The sequence below is a fragment of the Opisthocomus hoazin genome, chromosome 14 (assembly GCF_030867145.1).
Source record: "Opisthocomus hoazin isolate bOpiHoa1 chromosome 14, bOpiHoa1.hap1, whole genome shotgun sequence".
In the NCBI taxonomy this organism is placed as follows: domain Eukaryota; kingdom Metazoa; phylum Chordata; class Aves; order Opisthocomiformes; family Opisthocomidae; genus Opisthocomus; species Opisthocomus hoazin.
Window position 1 is genome coordinate 18,919,413 of NC_134427.1, and position 18,339 is coordinate 18,937,751.

At 41.3% G+C, this 18,339-nt stretch overlaps 1 protein-coding gene across 4 annotated transcripts in view; it reads right to left on the reverse strand.

The window, feature by feature from the left end:
- The window catches only part of TENM1 (teneurin transmembrane protein 1), a 1,260,898-nt gene that overhangs the window by 910,548 nt on the left and 332,011 nt on the right, over positions 1-18,339 (reverse strand). The window contains exon 1 of one of the 4 annotated variants that reach the window (XM_075435331.1): positions 522-607. The exons of 2 other annotated variants lie outside the window; for them this stretch is intronic. The gene's annotated coding sequence lies outside the window, so the exon portion shown is untranslated. Of the gene's footprint in view, positions 1-521; positions 608-18,339 lie in introns of those variants that run through there. One more of the 4 variants, XM_075435333.1, reaches the window with a different exon arrangement.

An 18,339-nucleotide genomic window follows, 5' to 3' on the forward strand; every position in this document is an offset into this window, starting at 1 on the left:
TCAGGAAAGTTCAGAAAAGTCTTGATAAAATATGCATAAGCAACTATGAAAATATAGTAGATAACTGTCAAAATAACTTTGAATACACTAAGGCATATCTGCTCACTTCCCAGCACAAAAAGAATTTATGGTAATAAGTTTTGGAAAGTAATACAGCCATGTTACTAAAAATGCAGAGCAGCTGCTTCAGTTATTATAAAATGGCTAATTTTTACTCATTTGTGACATGGTTTTGAGGACGGGTAACAGCTGCAGCTTCACCCAGCTGCATCCTGATGCTAAATGCACACCTCTGAGCAAACAGACCGAAGTACGGATTGCTTTGCTTTACAGCACTCAGCACCAGTGTCTTTCCAAGAAACACCCTGAAGGTCACCGGCAATTAAAGCTCCCCAAGGTCTCTCGCTCGGGGAACAGTGACTCGCAGACACAAGGTCTCCAGAAGTCAGCCACCACATAGTAACAGAGCAAGTAGTAACTGAGCTGCATGAATTAAAGAGGATCTTGAAAGGGCTTCCTACCTGGTACAAGTTGCTACTCCCCCTCACAGCCTGGAACCCTAGATGCTGGCTCTTCTCCTTAATTGCTGAGGTAACACGAATTTCTCTAGTACGAAGTGGGGGAAAAAAAAAAAAAAAGGAAGGAAAAAAAAAAAGAAAGAAAGGTTCTATTGGCTGCTGCCTTCTTCTTAAAAAGGTTACTTCAAATGCCTCTCTCGCTCCCTATTTATTTTCTCTCCCTCCCAGAAGAGCAGTTTAGAGGGAGAGTAACGGAGTGTTTATCCTGGCTCTGAGGATGCACGCTTGTGCGATAACTGCCTGCTCCCTGCAGTATAGCCGGCATGATGTGATGTGCATACTAAAGCAGTTTGCATTAGGCAAGGCTTAGCAGAGCCAGCGTCCCAGTCTCCACCTTCTCGATCACAGAACAAGCTGGCTTCTTCAAAAACAGTGGGGCTGTAATGACAAGACGATAGGGCTCTGGTTCGAGCATAAATGCATTTTCTTTGAAGACAGTATTTAAGGATAAGGTTGTATTTATACTTCACCTCACCTGTGAAAACACCAAAGCAGCTATGAGTGAAAACACAGCACAGTCATACAAATCTGCAAAAATTCCCTATTGTTTGCTGTCATATGACAGATGATACTAAAAGCAAAAACTAATGAGACATCTCCAGTTAGGAAACATTTATCTGCTGCCATCTATCAAACAAGCAAAGGCATAAATAAATAAATAAAGCCCGGAAGAACACAGAAGCTTAAACGTCTACAGGCTCAAAGATAAATGCATGATATTTATACACTATAGTCACGATGGAACAACAGCTACATTATGAGCAAGAATTAGCTCTAAAGTACTACATTTATCATAAATCTGAATAAATATTAGAGAAGGGCTCAAGCTGTAAAGCCCTGATTTGGATTTTGAACACTCCACAGCTCAGAAGCGCCTGAATCTGGGGATTTGGCTCTGGCCTATCTGTCTGTATTAGCTACTCACGCACACACTTACAGAAGTACACTAAACAAGTAAGACTATACATGATTATGTGAAAAATTCCATTGCTTGCCCAGGTGTAAGAGTACAGTAGCGAGTGCTAGCATGCGAGCCACTTATACTTTGCTGTTTTCAAAATCAGTGATTCAGTTCTCAGTTACAAAGCATTAAAAAAAAAAATTGCTTATTTCTTGACTACAGGGGAAGAGCTGAAGACAGATCAAAGCTTTTGGGCCCAATTTTCCCCATATGAATAGGGCAGTAGCTGAATGCTTATATGTGCTTGCAGTGCTGATTATTTATGTAAATTAACTTTATTATTAAGCATGTTCTAAACATGCTTCTGTCCTGAATTTTATTTTCTTGGGTCTGCTTCTCTCCTGTGGGGTAAAGGCGAGGTTCAGTCAATACCACTCCTGTTTCCATAGGCAGGTGATGTTGCTGCTCACTTCTCAATAACTTTCCAGGAAGCATAAACCCAGTTAATAATGAGAACAGATGAAAAAAAACATTGAACACCCTGCATGAATCACTATCAAAAAACACCACATAAATTACGTCTGAAGTTCCTTTGAAAGATATATAGATAGACAGATTTCTAATATTATCAATATTTTTTCCTTTTTTTAAAATGCAGGCAATGACTACGTCGTCACATGTCTGTCTTTCTGCTCTGGTAGGCCTGGGGTACGTGGCTGATGTGTCCATCTTCTCTTGTGGGAAAAGATGTGCAAAATTGAACTCCTCTTTATAACACCTGTACTGGCCATCAGTTGCTGATTTCCCCCACCATAGCAAACGCTCGCCTGTTTAAACAGGAAAGAATGGCCTACAGGGTAGGACACCAAGTAAGGATTCTGAAAGCTGATTTAAACTCCTGACTTCTCTGAGGAAAACTGTAAGTAAGGTACTAAATTTATCCTCCACTGTGGTCCCTCAATTGTGAAATACGAATAAATACTTAGCCCAGGATTCTTGTAAGAACAGAAGAAGAAATATGTTCATTTGTGATCCTAAGATGTTTCGGTACAGCAGTGGTCAAAAGCATATGGAAAAGCAGCGACATAGAAAGGATTTCTGTGTGTTCTTAGGACACTAGAAAAGACAAAAATCGGAATCCTTCACAAGAACAAGCTTATATTAGGAGAGAAAGAAAACAAGTTTGCACACCACATGGCTCAGCACAAAGATACAACCTTCCCCGTGCTTTAAAACAGCGCCTGCAACTGCGGTTTCAGAGCACTAACTTGAAAGTTGCAAGCAAACACCAGATCTGTTCATTACCTGTTACAGGACGGGGTAAGCATGTTTCCCTCTTAGACATGCCGATTAGACGTTACTTCCAAAGTCCACGTAAAGCTGGACTATCGTGCATCTTGCTAAACTACCTGGGCTCTTTCTCCTTTCTGGGTGATGCCAAGCACTCTTGAGAGCACACAGCTGGAAGGAGCAGCGGGAGGCGCCAGGGACACTTCGCTACTTTCCCGCTCCCCCCGTGGTAGGAACCCTGCTTGAACTCCCAGTATATTCAGAGTAATTTTATAGCCACATATTCTTTGGCTCACGTTCAACTGTTCGTGAACTAATTTGTCTCCCTCCATGCTGTTTACCTCCCTGGCATATTTATGAAGGGATTTCAGCTTCGAGTGACTGGTTTAAGGGAGCCTACCTTCATGTTTTTTCATATGAGGAAGGTTCTGAAATCCTGATCTGCCTGGCAGCCCTTCTCTTCGCCAAGTTTGGTGTCAGGTGGTTTTTTTTGTTTGGTTGGTTTTGGTTTTATATTGAGCACAAGTGATCAGGACTGTGCATGGTGTTCCAGCAGACAGCTGAAAAATGCTTTGCACAATTACAATTTAGCATACTTTCCTCTCTATTGGAAAGAATTTCCAGTGCTTTGAAAGACTGCATTTGCCTTTTTATGGCTCTATCACTCAGGCAACCATGGTCATCTCATTATCAACTTGTATACCTAATGCCTTCCCACTGGATGAGTTCTCACCTTGCCAGAAGTTAGTGTTAGGGGTTCTCATATGGGTGGATCTGCTTTTCATACTAGTAAATTTAATTTACTTTTATTTTCACAGTTCTTATGGGTCTCTATTTTGTGTATAATATTCTAATACTCCTTTGTACTGACAATGCCTCTTATCTTTATGCACAGCAGACTTCATCAGCACAACATCTATACAATCTATATCGTTCTTGAAAATATATTTTTAATTGGTCCCATGACTAATTCTTGATGAATTCCACTACTACATTTCTTCCAGTCTGTTACTTCCATACATTCTTCAAGCCTAGAAAAAGCATTTGGATATAGTTTAGATTCAGAAAACCCTATTGCGAAATATCTCCTTTCAATAGTCTGCTCCACATGGAATAATGACTAACTTGATACCTGGGCATCCACATAATGAACTCCCCTTTCATTTGAATGTCTTGACTGAAAGTTCTCACAAAAATTCTTGAAACTTCTTGTTTAAGCAAAAGAAAAGGAACCCATACATGAAAACGCGCCACTACTTGCGGATAGAATACAGGACTGGTTTAAAATTCCATATTAAAAATATGAAGGATTTAGCTAGATAAAGTATTCATACCATCCAAACATCAGAAATTGTGCACAAATGCGTGTACACATAGATAGGTGCACAATAATACGTCTGTATTATATGCAATAGTAAGTACTGAAGCCTTACAACCTTACAAGATTAAAGATAACAAAACAGGTATTATTGGATTGTTTCTTCTCTTTCGCTATGTGTAGCTTTGATATCTAATAAAAAAAGATGTTTTAGCACACTATCGATTACAAAGCTTGAGATCTCTATTCCAAGTATAGTCCAAATTGATTCAAAAATTGTCACCGTGGATACTAATAATATAATAATTCAGAAACCGGTGGAATTAGTTGCAATGCTTTACCATTCCTTACACATTTTTGATAAGACCTAGCACATCACTTTGAAGATATTCATTAAGATATCTATATCAAACACATTTATGTATGTGTACATGTGTGTATAATTTTTTGGTTTTTAATTGCCATAAGGTTTTCAGTAGAGTACTGCATTATCCACAGTCAGCTAAGGAAGGCTTGAAAATAACATGGTTTATATATAATTGCTGCCAGGAGTTACTCAAAAGGCTAGCAACAGGAAAAAAATGAAATCGCCTGTAGCCAATTTTAATACAACCTGTTATTCTTCCTATCGCATGACAGACATGAGTTCTGAGTGAAATAGAAGTAACATTTGGCTGGCTAAAAAAATCTTTACAGACAACTCTGCCAACAGACATTACACATTAACATTGACAATGTCTGATGTTCATTGTGCAAACATTCTCCTCGTGTTTCAAGTCGGAGCCAAAAGATATTTTATGGCTTACATAAAGTTTAGTGGTAACAGCAGAGGCATATTTTTATGGACAGTAGAGTAAAAGTCCTCCTGTTCCTGAAAAGGCTATTGGGAAACAGCTGGCGGTCACAACCGATTGAGAAGCACAGATATTGAAATACAGCATAAAATATACCTGTCACTCTCACGCTTTCCAGCATGGACACAAAGCACTATACGATTTTCTAAACATTAATTATGTCTTCCAACACAGCTTTAGCTTGCACTTTTGAAGTTGACTAATAGATTTATGACATAATTAATTCCCACTGAAATAAAATGAAGGTGGTTTTTTTTTTTCCTTGTTAGGGGGGAAGAAGGGAAGGGGAGGGAGCCATTCTAAAAATCCTGATTCTCCTCTGAAACACCCATGTCGGCTGCTCACCCAGACTGTCTAAAGCTGAAAGCTACACAACTGCATAGGTCAACAGAAACACAAAGATTTTTCAAAAGGCATTTTCTGCCTTACTAGAAAAAAGGAAGAGGCAGCACATATTCAAAATGAAGTAATCCAAAAACAAATTCATAACAGTTTAAATCAAAATGTTAGTTCTAAAATAAAAGGATGATCTATTATTCATAGCAATCTTAGTGTTACTATCTTACATAGCTCGACGCTAATCGTTGCCTACCAAAATGCGATATGCCGGTTTCAGATGTCCTGGTGCTTCTTTCCTTACTGCTGCTGGCAGGCATCACAGGCAAAAAGCCTCTGTGCCTCCTGGTGTACAACTTTTGGAAGTCGGATTGCAGAATGGTAATGTCACCATTCCATGGGGACAAACTTTACTGACAATAACTTCAATGCATGATAACCAGAAAAGCTTGACATGTCATTATAAACTGAAAACTGAAAGCGGGGCGAGGACGTGAAGCTGATCTCACTCCTTACTCTCTCAGAAGTATGAGATGTTTTCAACAAGGACGCAACACCCTGGCCCACCAAGATAAGTTTGAGACTATTTCTATTTCAAGCCAGTAACTTCTCTTGACATACAGCTCGCTCTCTTGCTCAAAAAGAAGTGGACACAAGCCTTCAGAGGTGCACTAGAGAAGTCTGCTTAGCAATTGGCACATGACCAGCCTAAAGATTCAAGTGATTGCTGTTCAGGAATTGAAGAAAGAGATGGGAAATATGCTGCTTTTTGTCTCTTGCATTTGGTTTGCTTTTGCAATAGGCAAGTTATTATGCATTTTCACTAAATACTGTCTATATTTGAAAAGAACGTTCCTGTTCATTACCTGACAGAGCTTCAGTGTAAAAAGGCTGAAGGCCAAAAGAAGTGCTCTATAAGATTAGCTCTGATTTTCTGTTCTACATAAGGAACATAATTAAAATGAAATTATTATTCACTGTAACCAATATAATTCAGTCCAACTGCTAGAATCAGTGTTTTCTCAAACTCCGTTCTAGGAGAATAATCTGGTCTCCTCCTCTGGAGATGTATTTTCCCAGGGCCATGGAGCAGGGTGCCCCACTTCCATAACCTTTGGACACAAGCCATTGGCAGACGGGTAGAAAACTTCACACAGAGTACTAGCTGCTTCGATCAAAAAGATATTTAAACAGTGTTGTTTAGCATTTAAATATTCAAAATAGAAATGATCATACTGTGGATTAGAATAGGAGGGGAAGTTCTGCAAACTATTTTGGAGAAGAATAAGAAAGATCTAAAGCATCAGAACAACATAGCACTTTTTCTTCCCAGGAAAGCTAATCTATATTTAATAAGAGAGCACCAGGATAGGGGCACATGTAACAGGATGAGAAATACTATGATGTTTCTCTTGTTAAGCAGTGAAATATAGCTATTAAATCGTTAATCCCTCTGTAGTGCTTAAATATGACAGAAGAAAATTGGTCCCAATGAGATGATATCATCTTATTTCAGTCTTTTAGAATGGTGAATGTGGACAGCAAGATTGGAAACTACAGTATTTTTCAGTGAAATTTCAGGGCGTAGCCACAATTGCAGTGAATCAATTTTGACTTCCCAGAGAGACGTAGGCAGAGATGTATAATACAGCACATTAATCCCCTCATGTGTCCCCAGAGGGGAAGCACATTGCTTATTAAACAACTTTTTTTTTTTTAGAAAAAAAGTCTTTTCAGACATGTAGTTGTTCTCCAAAACCAAAAATGAATACTTTGGATAACAGTGATATTTTTACTGAACTAAAAATAGCAACATCCCCGTATACGTAATGGTACAGCTACTCACAACGTAAGGGGATGGCAGAGGCCAATCTGTTTGCCATTCCGTGCCCGCCTCTGTGGGGCTCTGGGCACGAAGGCGCAGATGTGGCCAGACACCAGAAATGTTGCTTTAGAGACTCGCTCTTTGAGCCATGAACAGCTGGGTAAAATTTGGAGCAGATCTAAAACCATTCAATGCTGCTCAGGGACCAACAAGGCACAATCAGTCCCTCGATTCCCAAGGCAGAAGGGGTGGAGAAGAATAATGTTTTCCAATATTTCCGAAGCACAGAGTTTCCTGGGTTGGTTCCCTGTTTTAAATTATTTATTTTTATACCAGTTTGCATCCTGCAAATTGAAGTATCTTCCCAATATAAAATAAACCTCACACCAAAAATCCCACAAAAACCCTGAATCCTGCAAGTGTTTTATTGACCTCCGTATAAATTGGTGACGAGATGATAGAATATCTGTAACCTACGGAGCCCGCTGACAGCATGCCAACTTTCCTCTTGTGCATCTGCTCAGCCAAAGTACAGCCAAGAGATATTAGCAGACTTTTTTTGAAGACAGAAACAGCGGCAGTGAAGTACCAGGATCATTGCAAAACAGTCATAGAGCTAACATCTGTCCAGGGATTGATACACAATGTTTCTAAAATTTCAATTTTAATTACCTGCAGACTGTTTCCACGTATCAGAAACACTCTTCAGACAGTCTTATCGCCACTGCTGCATTGTTCTCAAAAAATATATCTTCGCAGAAGCACTCACCCTTCCTTACAAGTTACCAGAATCCTCCAACTTTACACACGGTTTGGATTTCCTCTCCTCAGTCATTGAAATTGAAAAAAACAAATGTCAACAAATACCATTTCCACTCTAATTTTATAGACCCTGACAGCCTTCAGCAGCTTACTGTCTGCTAATTCCTTTAATAACCTTATTTCTCAGTATCATACGTTACAGTTTATGACTTCCTTTTCAAATCAAGTTGTATCACCCCAGAGGAAACAAAGCATCTCCTCCTAGCAGTGTGGTGGAAACAGCACAGCTGGAGAAAACTGGTATCTAATCACGAGGCGTTATTACTTTTCCAGCAATTCTACCATCAGTGGCTCTCCAGTGCTTTGCCAAAGCATCAGGCTATCTTTTTTTATTTTGTTTTAATTAACTCAATTTTTATTTCATTTTTAATAAGTGCATCAAAAAGAACATTTATGAAATGGGTTAAATTCTGGATCTAAGACTCTAGGACTAGCTCTGAAATCTGGATTTTTTCTTTTTTTGCTCTTTTTATAAAAGGCAGAGGGCCTATTTCTGCACGTTTAGCGTACACCTTTTCCTATGTGATCATTTTGTCAAAGGCTTTTTTTCTCCATGAGCAACAGGCTGAAAACTCCGGGTTAGAAGACTGACTTCCGTCAGGAAGATGGACTTGTTTAGCTGAAAGGAAAGTTCACTTTTGGTGCTCTGTGCCAAAACTGCATCCTGAAAATAGAAGTGGTTCAAGACTGAAGTGCAGTGCATCACAGACCCCGTTTGCAGAGCAAACCCAGACACCAAACAAGAGCTAATAACAGCAGTTCAGCTGACTGGTGCGATAGTACAGTTCAAACTCACGGGGAGTTGGGCTAAAATGTCTGGGTGAAACCAGAGGATGGAACTGTGATCCAGCCCAGAAAGCTCCTCGGGTCCCAGCTGGCAGACGGTAAATGAACGCTCGCACAAAATCTTCCATTTCGATGACTTGAGGGGGGCAGGGGGACAAGAGTTTAAGAATTTAAGGCTTGTAAAAGGACAGACAGGCAGACCACCTGATGTTTTACTCATGTGGACTTGTGCTGTGCAAGTAATTCCAAGCAATTTCTAACCGCTTTTCTGCATATTACACTACACATGGTGGTAGGAGGACCCGTATTTTAATTTAGTGCTTGAGACAACATAGCTTATCTTTATTCTGAGTGCTCATTTCATGTTCCTCCCAGTGTAATATTAGGGTGCCCTTGTGAGAAAGTCCTGACTCGATAACCTTTGCAAAGATAAGAATTTATAATACAGTTATTGTAGAACTCATTCAAAGACACCCATGTACCTTCTCTACGTTCAGTAATGTCAAAGTAGGTTATAAAACATTAATAGAAGAAGTGAAATTAAATTTTACTTAAGACTTAATTCAATATCCCTGGTATCCCAAGTATTTTATTCTTACACTACTGGTCAATTTAAATTTTCCCTCTTTATATCTTGTCTTTTCACCTTGGTTGCTAATTTGAGCATAGAAATACACACATAAGATGCAAGTAATGCAAAAATTTTCAGAGAGATTTTGAAAATTTTAGATTTTTTTTTTACCAAATTTTATAAACTAAATATTTTAGATTTTTTTTTTTTTACCAAATTTTGTAAACTAAATATTAGTTCTCACTCTAAATGAGGGGTGCTTATCGCTTCCCCACTTGTAAAAAGATGCAAAAAGATATTTAGGGATTTAGCCTGTTCTTTTCTCTGTAGAAATATACTAACTCAGATCCCCAGAAGATATGGTCTCCATATATTTAGGAATCAGTGGAATAGAGAAGTTTGTTTAAGCATACTGGATTTAACATTGTATCTTTTCTTACTGTGTTTTCTCTTGTGGCGCTCCTACATGAAGCCCTCAGTATCATCATAGAATTGATATGGCGAGAAAACTCTATTTGACTTTATTGAAGAAAAATAGATTTTAATCAATATAATCCAAATCAGCTACTCTGCTCCTTGTTTTCGTTTCAGAACAAAATGAAAACAGTCTCGTGGGTAAAGAATTACTGTCTGTAGAGGAGAATCATATGAGATGATTCAACAGGAGCGAGACTGACAGGAGGAGACACCTCAAGTACGCTTTCAGAAATGCAGCATAACTGAAGGAGTTTAAAAAAAATTAAACATGAGCACAGCTTTCTGTTTCTTTGTTTTTAAACAAAATTAAGACTGAACATGGCCCAGCAGATGGAGAAAAAGTCAGAGAAGAGATCAGATGAGCTACCAATATTAGGGAAATAGCAGCAAAACCAGTTATTCTGTTTGACTAGCAAGATGACTGAACTCCTTTTCTTCCCCACAGACATCAGCATCATTCAAAGAGAAGTCTGGAGAACTGGGCCTCGACAGGGTCTGGTGTCTGTCACCACAGGCTAGGGACATCCTTTAGAGGTACTCCAGTCAGCACGGCCAGTAAGAACACTGCGCAGGCTGGACTGGCGGCTTGCCATACTTCACAGGTAAGAGACATCACGTACCTTAAACATACTCTGAGCAGCAGTTCATATTTAGTTACAGCTGAACCTCGCTTCTCCATTTTGTTACACAATGGCCAACCTCTTCGGGAAAAGAGCAAAGACCCGAGATTATACTGCTTTGTGCACAAATAGTTCATCACATGCTTCTGTATCATATCTCAACAAGCACACACCACAACAGGAGGAATAAAGAATCCTTTTTAACGGTCTTTCTGCCCCCTGTGCAGATACAGGGGCAACTACGTTTAGAACACGACAACATGTGCATAGATCTGAAGCTCAGACCTACGAGGAAAGGTCTCCAGCGGGGACGGGCTCAGTCTGTGCACCTCAGCAGCAGCAGGACCTCTAGACATGAGACTTCTTTCCCCCCCTCATTTTTGAGTCTGAGCACCACCTGACCCGTTGCACTCAGGTCCACCCAGTTCTCGGGTGCTTCTTAACCAACGACACTTTTAATGAGCTATTTGTCATTCTGAGATCAAGGTGGCAGGACAGCACCAGAATAACTTAACGAGACTCTCGGCTCTTTCCAGAGGACCTATGCAACCCTGCTTCATGTTGCAGTCAGTACACTTGTGATCCTTACCAAAATATTCCATTAATTTTGAACAGATGCAGTTTTGACAGAGTCCCCATCCCCAGAGAACTAGAAGATAGTAAATACCCATTTTAAAAAGCCTGCAAACTTTCACTCAAACAGAACGCTGAATTTACTTAGTCTGTTTTGGTGGGCTTTTATGTTTGGCTTCAATAACCTTCTAGCAAATGAAGATATTTGCAGAAAGTACTGAAACAGTAAACGTAGATACTTTGATGGAAAAAACACCCCAACAAAACCTACCCCACAACTGCATAGAAAGGAAGATAAAGGAAGTAGGTGTTCAGTCATAATGTAAAGCTACACAACCTGGTTAACCCCTCTCCCAAATTAAGACGGGTGATCTTTTCTCTCCATCAGAACAAAATTCAAAGAGACAAAAAGGAAGAAACAAGACGGACTAGGTAGCCCAGCAGAAGACCCGGGACCATCATGCCCCAGCTCTTTTGCTTTATATCGCGAATGACAGCATCAGTGTTCTTTCAGACGCCTTTCATCCTCTCCTCTGCCTCCGGCTACCACTGTACACTTTGTGATTTTCCCACACAGTGAGCAACAGCTCCTACCTCAGAATCCCGACCAAGTTTTACAAAATGCCCAGAGGCACCTCTTGGGGGGGGAACATAACAAGCTCCACAGAAGCGCGTTTCTCCCTGCTGCATAGAAGCGGGCTGGCAGTGCCTGCCAATGAAAAGAAATCCTAAATGGCTTGGAAGTAATGATTCTAATCATTTAATTTACACTTGCTGTTTCTGTTCCTAATTCTGCCTATCAGTGGAATGGTGTTTATCCCATCTTTATTGTTAGTATGCAAATGCTGTCTCCATTTCCTCTAACAGCCATGCCATCGTTATACTGTACGATACTGTACATTAATGCTAAACGAAGGTTTATGAACTAATGCAAAATAAACTGATCTGTGCCCTCAACCTAGCATGCCACGCTACAGGCCTCACACACAACAAAGATTACACTATCGCTGCGCCATTTCTCTGTCGTACTGGAGTGGGGGCTTTTCTCACCTGCCTCTTTGGAATACGTGACATTCACGTGCAGGGAGAGAATTTACAGAAGGCAAACATGGATTTTGAAATCTGCCTGATTTTTATGTAGGTTGCATAGAAAAATGCTGCATAACTGTAGGCTGAGAGGCAGTCCCCAAGTAAACCTTTTGTCTGCAGCCTGAAATTGCCTGCGTAAAAGACTAAGCAATAGCACATCGCGCAAGCGAGCATCTACCGTTAAAGGAAATTAGTGTGGAAGCCAGGTGTGCTTAGCAAATCAACCTAGAATGTTTTGTCCTTTCTTGCTAGATGTGTGGCAATTACCAAGATACCAACAAATCTCCCTTTTTTCCATATCAACACACACACAGAAGACAGAAAACCTCTATGTTATTATGCAGCAAACACATTAGGAAGGATATTCCATTTGGATTCGCTTTGATGAACTATATGTACCTCAGACCTAACTAAAACATTCCCACCAGACTTTCAAAATTATATCAATAAAACAAAATTAGAAGAAAAAATTAGGCTATTTAAATAATAGAACTTCGTTAGATTTGTTCATTTAAGTGCTTATTGCTTTCCACATCTGACAACAGCTGTGCAGAAAATGTCTCCCAGTTTGTCTCTGAGAGACTGGGAATGCTTTACGAGAGCTGCAGCCTTCCTTCTTGAATATACACTGTACAAACTTATTTATTTGCACTTGAATAATGTGCAGAGCTGCAGCCATGGGATCGGAAGTCGGCTGTCCCTGCTGTCAAATAAACCAGTAACAGCAACAAAAAAAGATCGCTTCTTTCCTCCGGAGAGCTCATACAACAGAAAACACGTGGAGACAGAGAAAACAAAGGGAGCACCACAACCTCTGAGAACGTACTCCTCAGCAGTGGAGGCAACACGGATGCTAAATCACCCACCGCCTCCTTGGCAGGTTTGTGCAGCCTCTCTAGCGCAGGAGATCTCAAAGGGGGCTCTGAAGCGGGATGCTTGCAGATGTTTACAAAGAGCTCCTCTTAGGCGAGCAAAGCTACAGGGGAAGAAATGTGACAGGCTTGTCTCGAAGCACACACAGGCAAACGTGAGACTGCAGAATAAACCTCTTTTTGTACGACCAAGTTGGAGTTCGCTGTTAATCAAGAGCAATAACTCTTCTTGGAATTCTTGTGTGTCAGAATGAAACTAAGGACATCTTTACTGGCACCAACAATTATCAGCATTGCAGCAGTTTATATCAGAAGTGCCCCACTTCTCCAGAGGGGCAAAGTGACACAAAGCAAAAAGAAAAAGGATTTACCAAGTGACTATGTGATGAGCAGCTCTACAAATTCAGGGCAGAGCAAGTGGTACGTTCCTGCCAGTTTCCCCGACCCAGATTTTGATGGCAAAATGCATTAGCAAAACAGAAGATTATCCATCAGCTATCACAAACCGAGAATCGTAAGAGCTGGATTTGTGTGTATGTGCCAAGAGAGGGGGAGAATGTGCCTGCTGAGAATAATCAATATTATTAGGAGTTGTGCTCATTCTGAGATTCATCCCCTTTATTCCACCTAAGTGGCTCAAAGGGGCCTTAATCCAGCTATAAACTGCCAGTAGATAACGCCCGATGAATGAAAACCACTGCAGTGTTTGTGTTGGGCCCTGATCCTGCAAACACCACGAGACACGACACGCACCAGTATGAGGGCTCTCTCCAGCCTTATCTCCCGTCCATCTGAGCCACTGAGAACTACCTTTGGGCTTTCACAGAGGGCACAGCAAGAAGACCTTTACGCCCTCAAGCCCTTGCACGTGCTGGAAAGCCAGGTACTGCCTGCCCAACAGGGACAAGGCTGTGCCACCAGCAGTGGAGCCTTCAACTAACTTTCAGTTGTTTCAGACTGTATGGAACCACCTGCCTACATGATCTCATGACCTTTCCCTCCTCTGCTTCCCCTCCACACCCCCCCGCAGAATTCCTAGCAGTTTAAAGACTGTGCAAAACAATGCTCTTGAGATGAAGGAATAGATCCTGCTACAAAATCTTTGTGATCTTTCTAAGGAAGACAACGGGAAAATGGGAAATGCCAAATCTGAGCAGTTTGGTCTGTTCTCAGCATCTCAACTCCTGCTGTGGCCACCGTGACCGAAGGCCTCTCTCCTCCTGACTGCAAGGAGTAAGCGCCCAGAAGTGTGATGGTCTCTCTTGGTCATTAACCGATGCGAGCACGGATGCTGCACATATTGCACACATAGCCACACCGTTGGTTCATACCTCACCTCTGCAATAACGCAGCAACAATTTATAGCCAGCTATGAAAAACAGGGCTAGGAGATTTCAGTGGAATTACTTGGGCTTCCAACTTCATTGTTACCATTTAACTACCTCTCAGGCACGTAATAGCACTGTTCTCCCCTCAGTTCCAGACTAGTACCTTACCAGAAGATCAGTCCTCCTTTGATGGAAGATGGGGGGAAGTATTAAAAAAAAATTAAAAAAAAAAAATCAGATAACAGAGGCCTCAGTAAAGTAAGAAACCAAGAACAGCACTATATTTATAGCTAAAGGACTCTACAATAAGCTCAAATTCTGGACTAATAAAAAAACTAGTCAATGTTTCACTCTTAATTTCTATAAAAGTCATTTAGAACTGCTTTACACAAAATCCCAATTTTAACCCCATGTGAAGATAATGCTGTTGACCTATAGCCAGGATTTATCCTGTCAGCTTTTGCTGTACTATGTGAGTTCTGCATGCATTACTTCTCCAAACTGCAAATACCTCTTTGCACTTAAGAAATGGCTCCTGGCAGCTGTCCAGCTTATTTCTGTGTCTATGCTCCATCAAAGCTCAATTACCCTGAAAACTTCAATAAATGTTACCAGGATCTCTGCCACAGTTCTTAGAGGACACGCAAGAAGATTGTTTTTTAAGTAATATTATTGCAATGAGAAGGAGTAGCTACAGAGTTACATATTTTCCAGGGAGGGGGTAAGCAAAAAAGAGATCCCGGGTAGGAAATATATTAAAATTGGAATTTTAAGTGCATCTTATAATGAGGGTCATTGTTTTTCTACATGTATTCTCTGTATTGATTTCTGAAAGTACTTAACCTTTTTTTGGGTTGGTCACCAGCCGCATTATAGGTACTTTCTAGTTCTACAAATAATTTTCTGTCCTATGAATGTTTAAGTAGAAAAAGGCTGAATGTGATACTAGCGCAGTTTATTAAAAAAATAAAAAATAATAAGAGGAAAGGAGAATAAGTACAAAACAGTAAAATGGAATAATATGGACCCAGTGAAAAGCATGATACGAAGCTGGTTTTGCAGGGGAATATTAGATACTCGGTGAAGGTTAGTTTGCACTGCTAACACCGAAGGCATGGAGACTGATGTTTTTTTGCAAGTACATCTGACCAAACTACAGCAATTTTGGAGGCAACCCAATGAGCCTTCCAACGCTCACACTTGGCGTGCAGGGAGGCGATGAAGGGTAGCTCTGAAGCACACAACATGGCAGACTACCACAAATGAACAGCCAAGCTGTGAGAGATGTACAGCAAAGATGAGAAAATCGAATTGCAAGGGACACGGCTGCTAGAAATCCCTAACACATTCTTCCCAAAGCACAGCCATGCAACCAGTTATGTACTTTGGTTGTAAAATTTTGAGATGAACATGTTTTTTTCCTCTAGTTCTATTACAGACAAACTACAAGGGAGCAGCAGCTGCGAGGGAGTGGAGCAGAGACTCTCTGCAGGAATAGCTGGGGCTCCACAGGAAGCACTTAGTGCTGCTGAGGCTTCATAAATGATAACAAATGCGTTGTTCTCCGATTTTAGATACTGACAGAACCAGCTTCTTAATGACCAGACCGATATGAATAGTATCCCATGTGAATATGCATTAAAACATTTTGTATTCTCAATTTTTAGCTCCTGAGTTATCACTGAGCTAATTACGGAAGAGCTTGTCAAGCTTCACGCTAACTCTACAGAGCCCATTTTTCTGCATCATTCAAAGTCTAGCAAAAATCTATTTCCAAAATGAAAATTCATGCCTAAAGAGTGCTATCATTGTAAACATTACTGACACACCGTACAAACCAACTTATTTTCTATATGAAGTTAAGCATACACTATATAAGATCCTGAATCAAACCACCTGCTCCGATAACCTCATTTTAAACTGTGAGAAAATTGACATCCAAGCTCAGACATTGATCCACAAACCAACAGGATTGCTCTGTGGTGTAAAAAGCCTTAGAAAATTGCCATATCCAGAACAAGATAACATGCCTAGGGCTAACCATTAATTTGAACTATTAAGTACCCCAACTGTGGCAGCTACGGGGGGGGGGGGGGGGGGCGGGGGCGGGGCGGGGAACGACACTCTCGTCTTGAATGAGGAATCTGCCCCAAGGCTGTACTGGATGCTGAAAACTGTGGATGCACATACCTGTCTCCTCATCCTGTTCATATTTTGCATTTGTACATTTTTTATGAGGCCAAAAGTAAGTCCTACTTTGGATAAGTTCCCTTTTGGAAATTTATAAATAATGGCTTAATAAATGGGGTTTAAATTTTCTGGTCTGGAACGTTTTTTCCTCTTTGAGAACAAACGTGGCTGTAAATCCTACAGAGCCTAATACTGCATATTCCACAGCTGAAGATCTCCACAAATCCCAAAGGCCATGACACCTGCCAGATTATAGGTAAAGAACAGGACATTTTGCAATAATGTATGTTTTTAACAGTGCAGGACTGAAATTCAGTGTGCACATGTGCTGAACAGAGTGAGGTTTCTTGGGTTTTGTTGTTTGGTTTTTTTTAACCAGAAAGAAGCTGACTCTCCTAGCCTTTAAAATACAGATTTTTAAGCTGCTGTTAATATTTGGTCTCCTGAAATTCAAGCATTTGAAAATCCTAAAATTCTATCAAAGGAGCCATCACAGCCTTGAGGGCACTAATAGATCCTAATGACCCTGCCCAACCTCACCTGACACCCCCACCCAGTCCTGCTCAGGGGCCCATTTTGGCTCAGCCCAGGGCCCCTGGCCTTTGCCATCTCTGCGGCTGTTGCTGGACCTCATTGGCAGCACCCGGTTCCGCCACCCACCCACGGCGCCTCACCCCAGCTCATCCCTGCTGGGCAGCCCCCGCATTTGCTGCTCCCTGGCTAGAAAGAGGCCAAGGGAGATCTCAGGGTGAAGCTGAAGGTGACTTCAGGAGTCACCCAGGACAGAAGCTTCACACCCCTTAGGCTTCCGTGAGCGCTGATGACCTAGCACTCGGTCAGTTCAGGACATCTTTGCAAGCTCAGTGCCAGAAGTTTAAACAGAACTTGAGTTGTGTGCTAAGCTCGAGTTTTTGTACGGCACACTGCTCCTCTGATGTTCAGCAAATAGCAGGGACCCATTGCAGGAAAAGTTGTTAAAAAAACATTGGCGAGAAAGAACAGAAGACAACAGGAAAACAAGTAAAAGTAGCTATGGACAATATGAAAGATCAATACCATTAGCTGGAGATGCACAAAATTGACCTATAAAGCCAAGAGAACTTTTACACACCCTTCACCACACCTGGGTTTCTACTCATAGCTTTACACCAAAACGTGCCTAGGAAGAACCTATTTTGAGAGCTGTCTTGAACATTTTGCACTACACTAGGAGAAGCCCACAGCCACTGATCATCAGAAGTGCTGCAAAAAACATTGTATCCTCAAGGCCCACGTAGCAATGTGATCAACAAACTGGAAAAGCCACGTCCAGCTCTGGCCCGGCAGAGGGTTGGCATCAGAAACTTGGCACTCTTGACCTGCCAAGTCCAGAAAAGGAGCAGAGAGGACAAGTCAGTGGTGCACATGCTGCTGTGCTGGAGAAAGGTCCCAGGTGACTGAGTGAGAATCTTCCTTCTGCTTCTCGTCTCACCCATGACAAACCCAGAAGCAGAAAAGATACCGCTAGAAGAATTCTGCTTCGCAGGTAGTCAGTGTGATAGTGGTGCATGTGGCCCATGCTGTAGGTGATGACACAGGTAGCATTACAAGGGGTGACAACAACAGGGTATCATCACACGTGGGTACCATCCTACCCAATGTGTGGGACGGCTCTGCATCAGCCCCGATCTTCTAGAGAATCTCCTTGCCAGCCCACACACACACAGTTCTGACGGCAAACACGCAGTGCACATCCTGGGCCCCGGCGTGGTACGCTACTCTGCTTTGTTCACCTGTCGTACAGACCAACTTCACCAGACACCTCTTTGCTGTACCCAATATCCTGTAACTTTAAAGAAAAGGTCACACGACTTCCCTTGCTCTATTTCAGTGTGTTTATACTGAGTTTTGTTTCTAAGGATCCTGTTAA